The sequence below is a fragment of the Salmo trutta genome, chromosome 17 (genome assembly GCF_901001165.1).
Source record: "Salmo trutta chromosome 17, fSalTru1.1, whole genome shotgun sequence".
Taxonomy (NCBI): Eukaryota; Metazoa; Chordata; class Actinopteri; order Salmoniformes; family Salmonidae; genus Salmo; species Salmo trutta.
In genome coordinates this window covers 41957998-41979036 of record NC_042973.1, presented here as the reverse complement: position 1 = coordinate 41979036, position 21039 = coordinate 41957998, and the positions used below count along the sequence as shown (strand labels likewise).

The 21039-nt window shown below is 42.4% G+C and overlaps 1 protein-coding gene across 2 annotated transcripts in view; it reads left to right on the top strand.

Moving 5' to 3' along the window:
- tspan9a (tetraspanin 9a) overlaps nt 1–21039 on the top strand; it is a 290457-nt gene that overhangs the window by 37984 nt on the left and 231434 nt on the right. The window lies entirely within an intron of this gene.

Genomic DNA, 21039 nt, shown 5'->3' with positions numbered 1-21039 from the left:
CAGTAACACGCTATACATGACGTCAGAGCTCAGTGGCTGTACAGTAACACGCTATACATGACGTCAGAGCTCAGTGGCTGTATAGTAACATGTTATACATGACATCAGAGCTCAGTGGCTGTACAGTAACATGCTATACATGACGTCAGAGCTCAGTGGCTGTACAGTAACATGCTATACATGACGTCAGAGCTCAGTGGCTGTACAGTAACATGCTATACATGACGTCAGAGCTCAGTGGCTGTATAGTAACATGTTATACATGACGTCAGAGCTCAGTGGCTGTACAGTAACATGCTATACATGACGTCAGAGCTCAGTGGCTGTACAGTAACATGCTATACATGACGTCAGAGCTCAGTGGCTGTATAGTAACATGTTATACATGATGTCAGAGCTCAGTGTCTGTACAGTAACATGCTATACATGACGTCAGAGCTCAGTGGCTGTACAATAACACGCTATACATGACGTCAGAGCTCAGTGGCTGTACAGTAACACGCTATACATGACGTCAGAGCTCAGTGGCTGTACAGTAACACGCTATACATGATGTCAGAGCTCAGTGGCTGTACAGTAACACGCTATACATGACGTCAGAGCTCAGTGGCTGTACAGTAACACGCTATACATGACGTCAGAGCTCAGTGGCTGTACAGTAACACGCTATACATGACGTCAGAGCTCAGTGGCTGTACAGTAACACGCTATACATGACGTCAGAGCTCAGTGGCTGTACAGTAACACGCTATACATGACGTCAGAGCTCAGTGGCTGTACAGTAACATGCTATACATGACGTCAGAGCTCAGGCTCTGCGCATCACAGCGCTGTATGGGTTTTGACTGACAGCTGTTCTGAACTTGGGCACCTCGAGCAAAAAGAAGGTGCCTCCCGCTAATTTGATAACTTTTGCAAATTTTTTGTTGTCTGAGTGAGGGAAATGCTGTAAGTTAAGAGGACTTAGAAAGATGAGACGTTGAGGATTATTATTAATACCGCTTTGATGTCATACAAGCAAGCAGAACACCTGCGAGTCCAAGTGCATAGCATAAAACCGATGCCCTATACAGTGTCAACATTTATGATCACTGTTTGATGTACAGTTACAAGATGACATGACATCATACCCTGGGTTGTTCTGAACAGAATGAGCCTATGTTTGTCGATTGTGAAGACAATTTGCTGCGGCACACGCACCTGAATGCAGTTATGGCTCCTTTCTATAGCAACACACGTGCCCTGCACACCTGAGGATCTGTCTTTTTCTGCCATCGATTTCCTGTGTTTGAAGGGCCCAAAATCCACTTGTCACTTAAATTACGCTGGATTGATGGCTTTCATTTTACTCCTGCAACTCTTTCATGCTCTTGCTTGTGCCTGTTGTTTTCTCCCATTAACATTACGACCACAGAAGTGTTTGTAAGGACCTGTCAAACACACCGGTAATGGCTGAAATGGGCTCAGTGGAATACAATGTCTTTCTGTTGAATCTATAACAACACATTTAACACATGGTCTCAACACTCCTCACATAAAAGATAAGAAAATGACTTTATTTTGATGGGTGTTCATTTTGTGTGAAGTAATCATTTAATACAGTTGAAATGTTTACAAATTAGATGACCTGAAATGAAAACAACTTTGGAAAATGAACACTTGTATTATAGTGATATGTCTGGTCTTAATGGCTATGTACTGTTATAATCTCTACCCAGCTCAGCCAGAAGAGGACTGGCCACCCCTCAGAGCCTGGTTCCTCTATAGGTTTCTTCCTAGGTTCCTGCCTTTCTAGAGAGTTTGTCCTAGCCACCGTGCTTCTACATCTGCATTGCTTGCTGTTTAGGCTAGGTTTCTGTACAGCACTTTGTGACATCTGATGTAAAAAGGGCTTCATAAATGCATTTTATTTTAGTTGATATTGCAAACAATGTAAAGTATGTGTAGCTAGGTGTAATCGAGAGCCAAGCATGTTGATTTTTAATCCGAGGGTATCCTGCTATTGACACACTTGTTGAATTATACAACAGAACGTGACAACAGTAATTAATGAGGCAGTCTAGACAGCGCAGGTGAGTGCAGGTAGGCTGAGACAGAGCAGGTGAGTGCAGGTAGACTGAGACAGAGCAGGTGAGTGCAGGTAGACTGAGACAGAGCAGGTGAGTGCAGGTAGACTGAGACAGAGCAGGTGAGTGCAGGTAGGCTGAGACAGAGCAGGTGAGTGCAGGTAGACTGAGACAGAGCAGGTGAGTGCAGGTAGACTGAGACAGAGCAGGTGAGTGCAGGTAGACTGAGACAGAGCAGGTGAGTGCAGGTAGGCTGAGACAGAGCAGGTGAGTGCAGGTAGGCTGAGACAGAGCAGGTGAGTGCAGGTAGGCTGAGACAGAGCAGGTGAGTGCAGGTAGACTGAGACAGCAGGTGAGTGTAGGTAGACAGACAGAGCAGGTGAGTGCAGGTAGGCTGAGACAGAGCAGGTGAGTGCAGGTAGACTGAGACAGAGCAGGTGAGTGCAGGTAGGCTGAGACAGAGCAGGTGAGTGCAGGTAGACTGAGACAGAGCAGGTGAGTGCAGGTAGGCTGAGACAGAGCAGGTGAGTGCAGGTAGACTGAGACAGAGCAGGTGAGTGCAGGTAGACTGAGACAGAGCAGGTGAGTGCAGGTAGGCTGAGACAGAGCAGGTTGTTGCTGGTTGCAGCCCTGTTTTACCCATTTATGTTAATTCAGTCAATGCAAATATACCCAGTCTACAGTATTTATGCAAATTAAGCAGCATTTATTTCAGCTTTAAAAAAATTCCTGATTCCATTAGGAAAATGTATATAAGTGCATTCTAAGAAGAAGGGAGAAAAAAAGTACAATAAATTGAATACCAGAATTCACACCAAAATCCCTGAACTCCGTTCATTATTTGTCAGTCAATACCGGATGGATTTAAAATGTTTGGAGTATATTCAACCATTGTCCAACTGTTGCGTTTATTAGAATTGTTTTGAAATATTAAAAAAAAATTATGGCTGCTGCTACTTTCCACACACACCAAAATTATGACCTGTTTCTCTGATGCCAACCTGAACCAGATTGCGTTTTATCATGGACCGTTTTTGGACTGTGTAAACGACTAATTGTGTGATGGTGGGATGCAGGGTTGTGATCCAACCAAAACAACTACAAGTGTGCTGCTTTATTTCCTCAACGGCACAGCTAGGAGAGATAAAAAACACCTTATAGTTGAAGACTCTTTGATGCATTGAAATTACTTTGCAGAGGGATGTCATTTTTGTTGCCTTATGTTGCACCAACCCCACATTTTCCAGGAACATTCTTATCAGGTTACTGAATGTATCCAGTGTATTTTCAAATGTTGTCATCAACAAATTCGGCAAAAAGTACAGAATGTAAATTGCACATAAAATCAAGTGTAATGTTTGGATTCAGTCGTGTCAGGTGAACTGTTGTCCTCACCTTTGGTCTGATAACTTTCCCATAATCTCCAAACTGTTCCCTTTGAATTGCTACCATGGCTATGCATAGGCTTTTCTTTTGTAAGAAACATTTCAATTTAGCCCTGTTACGTACACCTCTTGGAGGGAACGCAACACCCAGCTACATCTCAACGCCCCGTGGAGTGAAAAAGTATGTGATCGTAGGTGCGGGGAAGGACGACAGAGGCAGAGAAAAATACCGTTCACAGGGAATTTATTATTCCTAAACACGGTAAAGTGGGAAAAAGGGTCTGGATAGAACCAAAGCAAAGAAAGTAAAAGTTAAGAGTCCCCTCTCCTACCTTACCTGCCTTCCCACTTCCTATCTAACCTTAAGCACCACCTGGCGCATTAACCAAAATACAGGGGGTGGTCCGCCCAGGTCTTACCTAGCGTGCATAGACAGATTAAATACTACGGGTTATGTATGCCCGCAGGCCTCTTGCCTAAACACTCCCAAGGTGCGTTCCCCTTCCCCCCCAGGAACAAATGAAACAGAATAATTACTAATATTTAGTGAACAATTTCAATAACCAAAAACACTAAGTCATATTGGCATAGACATACCTCAGAAGGAGCGGCTACAAAATAATATCCACAAAACTTTTACTGACCGCCACAACAATCAACACAGGACATAAAAAAGAAGCTCCCTTCTGACAAAGGAACACTGGCTTTTATCAAGCTGGAGAAGGAGTTGGTAATTGAAGAGACAGCTGTTTCCACTGACGAGAGTGAAAGGTTTGAGCTCAAATCAGCGATGGGGCCGACCAATCAGCTGCTTTAGGATTCCAGGAAGCCATTTCCTGAAATACACACACATACAAACCCACAACAACACAGAAACTGGGGAACATAACAACCCCTGTCCATATAGGCCAATTCCCACAAGTGTAAAGGGTTAAATTACTTACTTTCTTCCAGTCTTGTGATGGCCTATTTATGTGTACCCTAATAATTGTGAAGAATTTGTTAGTGTGTACCCCATCAAACTTGAATTATTGTGAAGAATTTGTTAGTGTGTACCCCATCAAACTTGAATTATTGTGAAGAATTTGTTAGTGTGTACCCCATCAAACTTGAATAATTGTGAAGAATTTGTTAGTGTGTACCCCATCAAACTTGAATTATTGTGAAGAATTTGTTAGTGTGTACCCCATCAAACTTGAATAATTGTGAAGAATTTGTTAGTGTGTACCCCATCAAACTTGAATAATTGTGAAGAATTTGTTAGTTGTATAAGTTTTCAAGGGATTTCAGTATCTAGGCCATGGCGGCAGATAACCTAGTGGTTAGAGCGTTGGGCCAGTAACCGAAAGGTTGCTGGATCAAATCCCTGAGATGACAAGGTAAAAATCTGTCTTTCTGCCCCTGAGTAAGGCAGTTATCCCTGGGCGCTGAAGACGTGGATGTCAATTATGGCAGCACCTCTCTGATTGAGGGGTTGGGTTAAATGCAGAAGACACATTTCAGTTGTACAACTCACTAGGTATCCTCCCCTTTCCCTTTCTTTGAAAAATAATGAAGACATGAATCAAATGATCAAATTATTCAACATCCTCCATGAGCAAAATACCACTGGGCTTCCCCAAATACGGAAACCATGAAATCCCACTTGACGAAAACAGGTTTAATCAACGTTGTTTTCACATCATTTCAACCCCCCCAAATAAAAAATGTGACGACATTGAATCAACATTGGAAAATCAATGTAAGGGAATTTTGTAATTTTTTATTTGACCTAACTTTTAACCTAAATCCAATGACATGGTGAATTTTGGGGTTGATTTCACGTTAAGTTCACGTTATTTAAACAACTACACGTTGAACTGACGTCTGTGCCCAATGGGATCAGATTTATTGTTTTTTAATCTGGTCAGGTTTAGGGATCCTCCTGTGTTTTATGATTCATTATGTTATTATGTGGTGGAAAATAACTTCCTGATTTGATTCCCCTACAGCTTTAAGACATTTTATACCCTCTCTATTAGGAGGGAAAACCATTTTGGGTATTTTGGGTAGTTTACACACAAAGGCTCTTAATGGGCCTACCAGAAAGTACACTCCCGGGGCTAAATTAGAGGCTACCCAGAGAGGGTGGCTTGCTGCTGGTATGGGGCCTGCTTCTTTTCTGGCTGTCTCCAAGGCCCTGGGTTCAGTGGCAACAGGAAAGACCCCCTTACTCCTATAGTCGTCTGTGAGTTTTCCCAATTTGCTCAGCATCACAGGGCCAAGGCCTAACCCCCAGGCAACTATGTGCACCAGGAAAGTGTTCTGTTTTGTTCCAGCCCCGGCCCTGTCTCAGTGGTGTAGTAATTAATACTGCCCCAAGAGGACAGTAGGCACACATAGAAACACACTAGGAAGCCCCGGCCCTGTCTCAGTGGTGTAGTAATTAATACTGCCCCAAGAGGACAGTAGGCACACATAGAAACACACTAGGAAGCCCCGGCCCTGTCTCAGTGGTGTAGTAATTAATACTGCCCCAAGAGGACAGTAGGCACACATAGAAACACACTAGGAAGCCCCGGCCCTGTCTCAGTGGTGTAGTAATTAATACTGCCCCAAGAGGACAGTAGGCACACATAGAAACACACTAGGAAGCCCCGGCCCTATCTCAGTGGTGTAGTAATTAATACTGCCCCAAGAGGACAGTAGGCACACATAGAAACACACTAGGAAGCCCCGACCCTGTCTCAGTGGTGTAGTAATTAATACTGCCCCAAGAGGACAGTAGGCACACATGGAAACACACTAGGAAGCCCCAGCGGGGTCCTAAATGCACCAAATGGCAGCAGAAGCAATTTATGGAATGCACTCAATGCATTCAACCAGCTAAGCCCCCATAATAGGACGTTCATAAAGGTTACATGTAATAAGTTACATTTGGGGAATCTTTGGAGTCTCAAGCATCAAGGCTTCCTCTCCAGTCTTAATTCATGTCAGATCTACAGTGAGGGAAAAAAGTGTTTGATCCCCTGCTGATATTGTACGTTTGCCCACTGACAAAGAAATGATCAGTCTATAATTTTAATGAATCATACAAAATCAGCAGGGATCAAATACTTTTTTCCCTCACTGTAAACCTGAATTAGCCTCTTTGACATTGATAAGAGAGAACTTGAGGTTCAGGAGCTCCAATTAAAACTAGGTACACCAGGTGCTAGGACAAACTGTGAAACCAGGGTGCAGAGCAGAAGAATAATTACATCTGCGTCTTGCTGACCAAGAGTGAAGTGTCCCGTCAGCAATTACCAACAATAAGTTCCTCCAGCTCGCACAAACTTTGGCCCAGAGAAGCACAGTGTTTTCATTAACTGAGCTGTGAACCCACGCTTGGTATGCCGGTCAGGCTGGCTGCTCTGAGAGTGTATGTGTACTGCCCAGTGCCCAGTATAGTAGTGACCTCTGGCAGGTAGTTTCCATGCTGCAGTGTTCCCTATTGGGAACTCAGTAGCATAGCAACATCTGCTACTTTCGTTAGCCCAGTGAAAAGGGGGTCACCCAGGGAAATAGCCATTTCTGGGGGGAAATTGGGGAGGGAAAAGCAAATAAAAGCCCAGAGTTGTCACCATAAATCCCCACAAGGAGGTAGAGCTGTGCTTGCTGCCTTTTGACTGAGCCTCTTTTTTCATACTTTTTAAATTCTGCTTTTTTTTATCCTGCTCTGCCCACCTCCACTCCTTCCACTCTTGAGGTGTTTGAGGAAGAAAGTTAATGGACTTATCTAACATCTTTCAATTCTATTCTGCTCTGCTACTTTGCATATCCTCTCCTCCTCATGAGCCCTTATTAAAATGATTTGATTAACAAGCACGTAGAATTCACTGTAGCTACTATAGCATATCGCTGTCATAGATGCATGTAACACTATGGTTGCGGTGTCAGCAATTGCTGTCAAGAGGTAACCAACTGTGACTTGTTCATATGTGTGGATGTTTCTGTGGTATGTGTGTGGGGTGCATAATATGTAGAGGTCGACCGATTATGATTTTTCAACGCCGATACCGATTCGTGGAGGGCCAAAAAACCCGATGCCGATTAATCGGCCGATTTAAAAAATAAATATATATTTATTTATTTGTAATAATGACAATTACAACAATACTGAATGAACACTTATTTTAACTTAATATAATACATAAATACTATCAATTTAGCCTCAAATAAATAATTAAACATGTTCAATTTGGTTTAAATAATGCAAAAACTAAGTGTTGGAGAAGAAAGTAAAAGTGCAATATGTGCCATGTAAAAAAGCTAACGTTTAAGTTCCTTGCTCAGAACATGAGAACATATGAAAGCTGGTGGTTCCTTTTAACATGAGTCTTCAATATTCCCAGGTAAGAAGTTTTAGGTTGTAGTTATTATAGGAATTATAGGACTATTTCTCTCTATACGATTTGTATGTCATATACCTTTGACTATTGGATGTTCTAGCTGGCTAAGGACACTGCTATCGGCAGCTAACTAAGGCAGCGGTTTCATGGAAACGAATCCATTGTGATTTAATTATAATGTCAATACTAGCTACAGTGGTTAGCTAGCTTGGAGGAGGCATTTAGGGTTGTGCATTGCGTCTGTGCTCCTAGCTAGCTACCATCCCATAGTCTACATTGCATATGAAGTGTGTCTGGCTCATCCATGAATGTACGGAGAAAATTGCCTTTTTTTGTTGGCTCCCCCATGTGGGAGTTTGTGCTCTCTGATTGGCTCAAAGTCAAGTTGTTGGCCAGTGGCCACTGAGGAGCATTGGGATTCTACAAGTAGAATCGGTAGGTTTGTCGCTACAGGGTCAACAGGTAGCAGGTACTACTTTTGTTCTAGCAAGAGAAGGAATGGCCTCCCATTGTGATAAGTATTTATTGACAGTGAAAGTCTCGGTGTGTTTCATTTTCAAGGTTATGATCTTAGTCTATCTGTTATTTTCACACAGCACATCCCGTTGTTGAATTGTTATTGTCATGCTAGATACCCACTTGTCTCTCAAGTTTTTGTATGCCCAATGCCATCTCTGTCCTGACACAACCCTTTGCATTGCAGATGTTACAGCAGCTACACATTCTGCGATACATATTCTATTATAAATGCTGAGAGAGCTGGTGAGAATAAGAGCACAGGTGCAGGTGAAGGGAGGGTGTAGGAAGACATAGTTGTGTGGCTGCATCAGCATGGGCACAGTGCACATTAAAGTCAAACTGAGTAGAGTGTCCTATTTCACAGGCTCAGTTATGTGTTTTGTGTTATAACATCAAGACCTTGCTTCACGGCATGTGCTGCAACACAAGGCCTTTCTGTGTGATGTGGTGGCTGGGATAGAACAGAACAGAGCACAGTGTGAGGGTCAACAGGTTCATGAATTATGTTGGCTCTTGACCAACATGTATTGCTCAGATGGGTTATTGACATGAAATTAGAAGACAGGGAGTTATTGTGTTCTTACTATGTTAAACTTACTGTGTCTAATCAATGTGCATACTGTGTATTCAACCAGACATTTCTATTGGTATTATATTACCAAATACTGTATTGACCTCCCATTTATAAAGCATGCATTAGAAATTAATTTTAAATGTGCCCTTGAAGGTACAGTACCTTCAGAAAGATTTTGTGCCACTGGCCTACACACAATACCCCATAATGTCAAAGTGGAATTATGATTTTAGATTTTTGTTTTTACAAATTAATTAAAAATAAAAAGCTGAAATGTCTTGAGTCAATAAGTATTCAACCCCGTTGTTATGTCAAGCCTCAATAAGTTCAGGAGTAAACATTTGCTTAACAAGTCACATAAAAAGTTGCATGGACTCACTCTGTGTGCAATAATAGTGTTTAACATGATTTTTGAATGACTACCTCATCTCTGTACCCCACACATGCAATTATTTGTCAGGTCCCTCAGTCAAGCAGTGAATTTCAAATACAGATGAAACGACAAAGACCAGGGAGGTTTTCCAATGCCTCGCAAAAAAGGGCACCTATTGGTAGATGGGTATAAATAAATAAAAATCTGACAATGAATATCCCTTTGAGCATAGTGAAGTTATTAATTACACTTTGGATGGTGTATCAATACACCCAGTCACTACAAAGATACAGGGGTCCTTCTTAACTCAGTTGCCAGTGAGGAAGGAAACCACTCAGGGATTTCACCATGAGGTCAATGGTGGCTTTAAAACAGTTACAGATCAACAACGTAGTAGTTACTCCACAATACTAACCTCAATGACAGAGTGAAAAGAAGGACGCCTGTACAGAATAAAAAACATTCCGAAATATGCATCCTGTTTGCAATAAAGCACTAAAGTAAAACTGCAAAAAATGTGGCAAAGAAATTAACTTTATGTCCTGAATATATAGTTATATTTTGGGCAAATCCAACAGAACACATCACTGAGTACCGCTCTTCATATTTTCAAGAATGGTGGAGGCTGCATCATGTTATGGGTATTGTCACGGTTGTCGTAGGGTAAAGTGGACCAAGACGCAGCGGGGAAATGTGCACTCATCTTCTTTTTATTTAAATGGACAAAGAAGGTGAACCAAAATAAATACGTACACAAAAAAAACACAACGACTAATAACAGGCCTGTAAGGCAACAAAGCTATACCCAGCACAATCTCCCACAAAGACTAAAACAAACACATACCTAATTTATAGAACCCTCAATCAGAGGCAACGAGAAAACACCTGCCTCCAATTGAGGGTTCAACCCCCAATTAACTAAACATAGAAATACAAATAACTAGACTGAACATAGAAATACTTAAACATAGAACAGTGCCCAAAACCCGGAATACTAAATCAAACACCCTACAACTAACACAACCAGCCCGAACCACATAAAACAAATACCCCCTGCCACGTCCTGACCAAACTACAATAACAAATAACCCCTATTACTGGTCAGGACGTGACAGGTATGCTTGTCATCAGCAAGGACTTGGGAGTTTTCTTTAGGGTAAAAAGAAACGAATAGAGCTAAGCACAGGCAAAATCCTAGAGGAAAACCTGGTTCAGTCTGCTTTCCAACAGACACTGGGAGGCAAATGTACCTTTCAGCAGGACAATAACATAAAACACAAGGCCAATTATACACTGGAGTTGCTTACCAAGGTGACATTGAATGTTCAAGAGTGGCCTAGTTACAGTTTTGACAAAAATCCGCTTGAAAATCTATGGCAAGACTTGAAAATGGCTGCCGAGCAATTATCAACAACCAACTTGACAGAGCTTGAAGAATTTTCTAAAAGAATAATTAATGTGCAAATATTGTACAATGCAGCTGTGCAAAGCTCTTTGAGACTTACCCAGAAAGACTCACAGCTGTAATCACTGCCAAAGGTGATTCTAACATGTACTGACTCAGGGGTGTGAATACTTATGTAAATGTAACATTTCTGTATTTCATTTTCAATAAACGTGCAAAGAATTCTAAAAATATGTTTTCACTTTGTGCAGCACAAAACGGCAGTTAAGGTTCTGCCTGTGCAAGAGTTTAACTATTGTCGACCCCCTATCAAATTGCTCAAACTTGTTAAGTTGATCTTGTACTAGACCGTCCTCAAAATACCAATGTAATTGGTGGTATGGTCTCAGTCTCTGTAGTTCTCCTGTTATTGGCTGGTGAACTTAACCCAGTGGCTCATTATTGTTACTGGTTGCAACAGGAGATACAAAGCCTAAAGAGAATTTTATGTCAAAACTTTGAAATGTATTGTTTGCAGGGTGTTGTGTTATTTATTGTTTACATATTATTTTCACGAGGATCCAGCACTCTTTAGTAAAAATAAGAAGTGAATATGTTATATGCCATTATAAATAGTTTTATCCATCTACACACCACTGTGTATTTGACTGCAAGATGTGAAATTGAGGTTGAAATTGAAATGTGAATTTTTGTTGCCGATCTGCAATGTGACGAAGATGAATACACCATATTTTGGCTTTCTTTTATTAGACCCTTGCATCGCTAGTTTGAGGACAATGGAACTTCAAAACTAGGCCAATCACTACAAGTTTCTATTCCATCCCATCACTGGCATACTGCCAAAAGCTCATGATAGGGGAAATCTGATATGAGTTTTAATTTAGTATCTTCATGCACGACAGGCCGGATAGGCAAATAGAAGGGACACAGTTGAGCGGGTATTAATCTCTGCTACTTTTCCTTACTAATTTTGGTTTTATCAAAACGGCTGATTATTTTGCCTCTCCTCTGCAGTGCTCTTCTGGGGTTTGCCCTTGAAGAGAGGACCAACCTTTAGAGTGTCTTTTGAGTAAGTTAAGATTAGTGGGACTTCTTCTTTCATTTAATACATTTACAGGGTCCAAATTACTCCCTAAGGGTCTATGTTATAGTCTGTGTTATATGCAGTCACACATACTCTGTTATGTTCAGTTAAACATATTTTAATCACACATGCTATTTTTAAATGAATATCTGATTTCAAACTGTGTGTTATTATTTTCACACTGTTGCCTCACTGGAGCCCACTGTGCATCCCACACCAACTCATTCTAGTTACCGCTCCACTCTCTTATTCTCACTCCATGTGAATCGTCAGGCCCTTGGCCCTAATTCTCTATGCACTGGTTGTTGTGTTTGTTCAAAGTTTGGATTGTGTTTGGTCTCCTGTGAGCAGTGGACTAGCAATAGAGGCATGCGAGTCAGTCAGGGATGAGAGAGTCGGGTTAGCTGGCAGTGAGGAGTTAGCAATAGAGACTCATAACAATGCCTTTGCCCTAACCGCTACTCCCCTCTCTCCCGTCTCTGTATCCCCTCTATCGCTCATTATCACCTTGGCTGTGTCCATTTTCTCATTAGCCCTGTAAATATGGGGGAATTGTCTTGTGTGGTGCCAGTGCCGGCTCGGCTGAAGGAATATTCACACAGCTTGATTGTGCCAAGCCTGCTGCTGGTGGTGGGGCTGACGTGGGCTACTAACAGTTCACTCTTATCTCCCATCAGGCCCGCTGAGACAAGGGTCCACAGTCACACAATCTACACTAGTAACCATCCACATAAATCATAGAGCAGGAGTGCTGATCAAGGATCAGTTTTGCCATTCAGATCTTAATTACAGTGCATTTGGAAAGTATTCAGACCCCTTCCCTTTTTCCACATTTTGTTATGTTACAGCCTTATTCAGCTTTTTAGACATTGTTGCAAATGTATAAAACATTTAAAACAGACATACCTTATTTATATAAGTATTCAGACTCTTTGCTATGAGACTGGAAATTGAGCTCAGGTGACCTGTTTCCATTGATCATCCTTGAGATGTTTCTTCAACTTGATTGAGTCCACCTGTGGTAAATTCAATTGATTGGACATGATTTGGAAAGACACACACCTGTCTATATAAGGTCCCACAGTTGACAGCGCATGTCAGAAAAAAAAACAAGCCATGAGGTCGAAGGAATTGTCCGTAGCGCTCCAAGACAGGATTGTGTCAAGGCACAGATCTGGGGAACGGAATAAAAAAAATGTCTGCAGCATTGAAGGTCCCCAAGAACACAATGGTCTCCATCATTCTTAAATGGAAGAAGTTTGGATCCACCAAGACTCTTCCTAGAGCTGGCCGCTTGGCCAAACTGAGCAGTCGTGGGAGAAGGGCCTTTGTCAGGGAAGTGACCAAGAACCCGATGGTCACTCGGACAGAGCTCCAGAGTCCCTCTGTGGAAAACCTTACGGAAGGACAACCATCTCTGCAGCACTCCAGTAATCAGGCCTTTATGGTAGAGTGGCCAGACGGAAGCCACTCCTCAGTAAAAGGCACATGGCAGCCCACTTGGAGTTTGCCAAAAGGCACCTAAAGACTCTCAGACCATGAGAAACAAGATTCTCTGGTTTGATGAAACCAAAATTGAACTGTTTGGCCTCACATCTGGAGGAAACCTGGTGGTGGCAGCATCATGCTGTGGGGATGTTTTTCAGTGGCAGAGACTGGGAGACTAGTCAGGATTGAGGGAAAGATGAACGGAGCAAAGCACAGAGAGATCCTTTTTGAAAACCTGCTCCAGAGCGTTCAGGACCTCAGACTCGGGCGAAGGTTCACTTTCCAACAGTACAATGACCCTAAGTACACAGCAAAGACAACGCAGGAGTGGCTTCGGGACAAGTACCTGAATGTCCTTGAGTGGCGCTGCCAGAACCTAGACTTGAACCCGATCGAACATCTCTGGAGAGACCTGAAAATAGCTGTGCAGCGACGCTCCCCATCCAACCTGACAGAGCTTGAGAGGATCTGTAGAGAAGAATGGGAGGAACTCCCCAAATACAGGTGTGCCAAGCTTGTAGCATCATACCCAAGAAGACTCGAGGCTGTAATCGCTGCCAAAGGTGCTTCAACAAATTTCCTGAGTTAAGGGTCTGAATACTTATATAAATGTGATATTTCTGATTTGTTGTTATTTATACATTTGCAAAAATGTAAAAAACATTTTTTTGGCTTTGTCATTATGGGGTATTGTGTGTTGATTGATGAGGGAAAAAAACGATTAAATACATTTAACGTAACAAAATGTGGGATTCTGGCGTTCTAGGCAGAGTTGCAAAGAAAAAAGCCATATCTCAGACTGGCCAATAAAAATAAAAGATTAAGATGGGCAAAAGAACAGAGACACTGGACAGAGGAACTCTGCCTAGAAAACCAGCATCCCGGGGTCACCTCTTCACTGTTGACGTTGAGACTGGTGTTTGAAGATAATGAAGCTGCCAGTTGTGAGGCATCTGTTTCTCAAACTAGATACTCTAATGTACTTGTCCTCTTGCTCAGTTGTGCATCGGGGCCTCCCACTCCTCTTTCAATTCTGGTTAGGGCCAGTTTGCACTGTTCTGTGAAGGGAGTAGTACACAGCATTGTACAAGATCTTCAGTTTCTTGCCAATTTCTCTCATGGAATAGCCTTCATTTCTCAGAACAAGAATAGACTGACAAGTCTTTGTTTCTGGCCATTTTGAGCCTGTAATCAGACCCACAATGTTGATGCTCCAGATATTCAACTAGTCTAAAGAACACCAGTTTTATTTTACTAGTCAGTTAAGAACAAATTCCTATTTTCAATGACAGCCTAGGAACAGTGGGTTAACTGCCTTGTTCAGGGGCAGAACGACAGATTTTTACCTTGTCAGCTCAGGGATTCGATCTTGCAACCTTTCAGTTGCTAATCCAACGCTCTAACCACTAGACTACCTGCCACCCCAATTATTGCTTCTTTAATCAGCACAATAGTTTTCAGCTGTGCCAACATAATTGCAAAAGGCTTTTCTAATGATCAATTAGCCTTTTAAAATTATAAACTTGGATTAGCTAACACAACGTGCCATTGGAACACAGGAGTGATGGTTTCTGATAATGGGCCTCCATACGCCTATGTAGATATTCCATAAAAAATAGTCATTTACAACCTTAACAATGTCTACACTGTATTTCTGATCAATTTGATGTTATTTTAATGGACAAACAATTAGCTTTTCTTTCAAAAACAAGGACATTTCTTAGTGACCCCAAACTTTTGAAGAGTAGTGTATGTTAGAATCACCTTTGTCAGCGATTACAGCTGTGAGTGTTTTCTTAGGTTAATGTCCTGCTGAAAGGTGAATTTGTCTCCCAGTGTCTGGTGGAAAGCAGACTGAACCAGGTTTTCCTCTAGGACTTTGCCTTTGCTTAGCTCCATTCCGTTTATTTTTCTATCCTGAAAAACTCCAGAGTCCTTTACAGGCGTACAGATAATTATATGTGTGTGGTACAGAGATGAGGTAGTCATTCAAAAATCATGTTAAACAGTATTATTGCGAACAGAGTGAGTCCACTGTATGTCCAGAAAGCAGTGGATGCAACCCACATACATCACTCTGAACAAAGTGCTCTCCAGCTCAGGATCAAAGGCCATGATGATGATGATGATGACGATGATGAATGGCTCAGATTACACGTGGCTGGTAGGTAACAGGACCCAGCTAGATTGGGATGGTTTTTATTATAGATGAGTGGATGAAGAGTGTGTGGAGCATCAGAGCATGTGGTGTGGTCTGTAGAAGAGCTTAGGGGACTATCTGAAGAAGGTTATTTAACAAGGAGGTATTGGTTTTGATGGGCTGAGGCAAGGTTCAGATTGTATGCTGGAACATTACTGGTGATGTTTCTGAATCATTAAACAACCCCTCCACTACATGGACAAATACAGTTTCTACCCCTGAGTAGATGCCTGTAACATATCTATTTTACAACCTGATAGTTGTGTGATAGTGTTTCATGTTTGTAGCAGTTAGGATATTTGATTACATTATCGAACATGCAATCGACTAGTCTGTGACTCTTGTGGTAGTGAACATGTTGGATAAGATTGGAGAAGTCAAAGGAAGCGCAATCTCTGATTGTGTTTCCTCGCAATGAGCGCCATCTGGCGACAGTGACGTAGAACTACATAGGATTTTATGTCGTCTACTCTCGGGAAAACCATGCGTTTGCTTTTTTGTGTGTTGTCATTGTTTCACCTGTTACGGCTACATAATATATGCTGTTTAGCAGACACTTTTATACAAAGCGAATTACAGTCACGTGTGCATGCGTTTTTTTCATATGGGTGGCCCTGGGGACCAAACCCACAAGCCTGTCGTTGCAAGCGCCATGCTCTAGTAACTGAGCCGTGTAAGTCCTATGTTTGGTTGTAGACCAACAGTGCAGTCAATTCCATTGAAATGTTTTTATTACACTGTCAACAATACTACAGTGTTTGTTTGAGAGATGAGACTGCTGTTCAATCCCGCTGTTCAATCATGGCAAAACAAAGTGCATTGAAGAAAACAATCTGAATGTACAGCGGATGTTATCACTCAGCCGGCATAGATCACACCTTTTTCAAATCAGATCCAGGGCCAGTGGATAATTGGATATCTGGGAGGCTGAGACGGAACGTCAGAGATGCTGTCTGCTGAAGCAAAGCGCTCCCCTGGGCCATTCAATCATATCCTACTAAGAGCCACTGGACCTACCTCCATGACTCAACATCAATGTTGTGAGGACAAAATGATCAGTCAGTTGTACTGTACGCGGTATGAATGATACTCCCGACTGTACCACTAGAGGGTAGTACTGTAGTCTCGGTGGCAGAGTCAGTGAAGATGTCATATTGGATTGGGTGGTTTGCAGCAGCACTTGCCTTCTGTCTAGGGTGTAGTTGAAGGCTTTGGATGTAGTCAAATTTGAACTATATCACTTCTGTGATCACATTTGAACAAGAAAGCGGTTAAAGTTAAATATGCAATTTGCATGAGTAAACTTCAGAATACTGTTTAATTGGAATAACTTATGACTCTGCAGTACTGACTGAGGGGCAGAGAGGCCATGAACAAAGGCCCTGACTGCAGATTGATTGGGGTCTTTAAGTGACTCAGCCACTCTATTTCAGGGTTCCCAATCAACCGTCTCATGTGATGTGTGAGGCCAGAAGATCTACTGGTGATTTCCATCATAGATCAGCATTACTCGCGCCAGTCAGTCAGTCAGTCAGCTAGTCAGTCAGTCAGGGGCAATCAAACCATGATGAGATCTGATCTGCCAGTGGCATTCCGTGAACCCCTGCCCTGCCCAAATCAGGAGAAGTGAGCCATCCACCATCCCATAGCTCTTTCTCTCTGTGCTCCGTATCGATCCCAGTTTGGGCTGAGTTCATTCTGTCCTCGATGCCCTGTCATTAATCTCCGTCCCCTCCCTGGTTCGTCCCCCGCTGACCCCCTGTCTCAGTCCGGAGGGGCCAGCTGGGTGGGATGGCGTTAGCTGGAGTGAATGCAGGCAGGCGCAGGCAGCCGGCGAGGCTTGTGACCGACCCAACAGGCTTTCACATAACTAGCAGTGTATATGCCGGGGCGCGAGGGGGGTAACAGAATCCCAACGTGATGTGCTGGGCCGCTTAGAGGGGTAAATATAGCAGCACGGGGAGCAGCAACGTTACAGCAGGGCTGTGAGCTGTGAGCTGTGGGCTGGAGCTGAGGCCCACGCTGCCTCTCTGTCTGACCGTCCCTCTCTCACTGCCCCTCGCCCTTCTGGAAGAGCTCAGAAGGATAGAGAGAGCACTGCTGCAATCACAATATGAATCTCCCAGCTTGCCCCATTATAAATACATTGCAGTAGGGTTACTGGCCAAATGGCAGGATGTATCATGTTGCGCATCATGAGGCATGGAGCATCTGTTGGCACGTCTTTTCTCTGCACATAATGCACTTATTCCATTTCAAGTACAATACCGTTTCCCCATGAATAGAAGTGCTGTGGTAGAATGTATTTTCCACATTTCATCTAGTTGGGGGGGGGGGGGTTCCCAGTAAGGCTGTAGTATAGTATATAGTGTGACTAAACAGACCATATATAACCGTCCTGAGGACTGACTGACCTGCCCTTGGGAGAGTAAATCTCTCCACTCCTCTGAGTGGGGCTTGAACTGCAGCCACCCTGCATCTCGCCCTGCAGTGCGTCAGCGGGCTATACTAGTCCAATATCAGAACAAAGGCCATGACTGCAGATTGATTGGGGCTCTTTAAGTCCAAACCATGATGATGATGCAAATGTTTATTATTACCACACGCTGGTATGATTACCCTTCCTTTTATGGGGCCGTTAAATGTGTTGATAAGTGATCGTCTTACATCAGGGTGTCATATAATAGGCCCCATGCTTTCCCATGTGCCATTTTGTTGTGGTAAAGAAAGCTAGTTTGACCTCTGATATTGTCTGGCAGAAAGACAAAAGAAAGTGTTTGCCTGATGTTGTTTTGGAAATAGATCCAGGAGTGTCCAGGTGTGACATGTCACTATAGTTACCTCTGTCTCATTATCAGACGCTTTGAAGGGACTTTATGAGCCCTGCATTCAGCCTGGCTTGGTAAATAGCAGTCTACTCTGTGGTGTTCATGCTGCAACATTCTCAGCCATTCAAACACTCAAAGGAAAACAAGGTGCTACTCTGTGGTAACGGTAACCTTTGTTATCTGCTTTTCACCGATCAAGTGAACAGAAAACCATAGCAGTTTGCTTTGTAGATCAACGCAATGTCTTTGTAGCCCCAGTTTTTTTTTTTTTATGTTCATATCTTTCCCAATCTGTCCTTCATACCATCATGGCCACCTAATCATCCCCAGCTCCCTATTGGCTCATTCATCCCCCCCTCCTCTCCCCTGTAACTGTTCCCCAAGTCGTTGCTGTAAATGAGAATGTGTTCACAGTCAACTTAGCTGGTAAAACAAGGGTTCCATTTTGATATGATAGACCTATTACAACTGATCAGTTGTTGTGGTGGAATCGTTATATCTCACGTTTCTTAGTTCTTTATTACTGGGACTTTTTGGATAAATCGTCTATGAAGTCATGTCAAATCTCAAAATATGTTATAAATCTTTGATCATTATTAATAGGAAATATGAGAATATTACCTTGGCATTCAACCTCAAGAGACACTTGCTTACATTTGTTTATTAGCCTAACTATGACATTGTTGTTGTATTTTGATATACTTGTAATTACAGTAGCTAATTGTATTACATCTCCAACTGGTAGACATTATGCTATTTAGAATACCAATATGCTAAAGTTGGATCATTACAGCTGGGTGCAGCATTGTTGAATACCAATTTCTCCCCATCTGACACAAATCACATCGTTTCCACACCCGTTCCATCTCAAGTATTACTTGGTAATAATCCTCACGCTAAGAAAATAGTGTGTTATGTGCTCCCCCCTTGGAAGTTTCAAGTAACCTTTTAACTTGAGATCTGGTCACTGAAATGGAGTGCAGATGTTGGATAAGACCTTACTAATCTCCTTGTAAACATTCAATGGACCCCGCGCTGGTGTTAAGTTATACAGAGTGACCGTGTCATTCCAATCAATATCAGGAATTCCTCGTTGTTTCCTTGGGGTCAGAGAGCATTTCTTTTGTAGATATGGGCTGGAATACTACACCAGCTTCCCAAATGCTCATTCAATTCATTCAGAAAATTCTGGACCTTTGACTTCGAAAAACTTACCATGCTATGCCAGGAACGGAATTTCATTGTGATTGTCGATTGTCAATAGTCAATGTTGGTCATGAGGAATTGTGTAGTCTTTTTACACAAGAAGAGTCTTCTGAATCTTACTATACACTTGAAAATCATGGCGTAAGCACATTTTATTGTCATTCAAGATCCATTTTGCTCTTAGATATAATCCCAAATGTTCATTGTTCATGTGACTATATTCAACACAAGGTCATCATTGACAATCGGAATCCAATGCATAATTAGCATTGAACTAAAACCCAAAATACACAAGAACACAGCGTCTTTCTCCGTCATTGTTCAGCAAAGGCTGCAAGATCTTTGGTGGCTGTGATGAAAATAGGAAATTCAACAATATGTACAAATATCAAATCAACACAAATGTGTCTGTTAAACAATGCTAAAAAACCACTGCAAATTATTCTCCGTAATGGACAATTAAATGTACCTGCAATACACAAAATAAAACCGTTAATGTTCCTCTACATAGGGTAGTGTGAACGGCCCAGTACATCACCGGGACCAAGCTTCCTGCCATCCAGGACCTCTATACCAGGCAGTGTCAGAGAAAGGCCATAAAAATTGTCAAAGACTCCAGCCACCCTAGTCATAGACTGTTCTCTCTGCTACCGCACGGCAAGCGGTACCGGAGCGCCAAGTCTAGGTCCAAGAGGCTTCGAAACAGTTCTACCCACAAGCCATAAGCCTCCTGATCATCTAATCAAATGGTCACCCAGACTATTTACATCGCTGCTGCTACTCTCTGTTTATTATCTATGCATAGTGACTTTAATAACTCTACCTACATGTACATATTACCTCAATTACCTCGACTAACCTGTTCCCCCGCACATTGACTCTGTACCGGTACCCCCTGTATATAGCCTCGTTACTGTTATTTTACTGCTGCTCTTTAACTATTTGTTCCTTTTATTTCTTTTTTGGGGGGGGATTTTTCTTAAAACTGCATTGTTGGCTAAGTGCTTGTAAGTAAGCATTTCACTGTAAGATACCTGTTGTATTCGGTGCATGTGACAAATAACATTTGATTTGATTTAATGTTAACATTTGAACAGGAACCCATTTAGCTTTGCCTTGCTGTAAACTGTCAATCAACTCAGGACTCAATTTATCAATTTGCAATGCTAATCTATACATCTCCAAAGCCCAGTCTTTCAGTCTCTCACCTATTTCCTCAATCAAGCCTCTAGATGGTTGCTCACTCTATCAATGGCTAACACAGCCTGTCCTTTCTCAATTAGGCCAGTTCAACACTTTGACAACAGCCATTAGCCTATGGATCGTTGTGCTTATAGATCTCTAATCTGTGTGGTACCTCACCGCCAGCCTTGTCACAGTTGCCCAGTGACCTTTGGTGACCTTAGGAAAGACCGTTTTGGAATCCCCCTGGTTTGGTTGTGTGTTCATTCAGCTGCTCTCCTGTCGTCTCTCCCTATAGATAAGACTGACTAATAGTAATCACTGGCTGTCTAGACAGGTATGCATGGCTCACTGTGGGA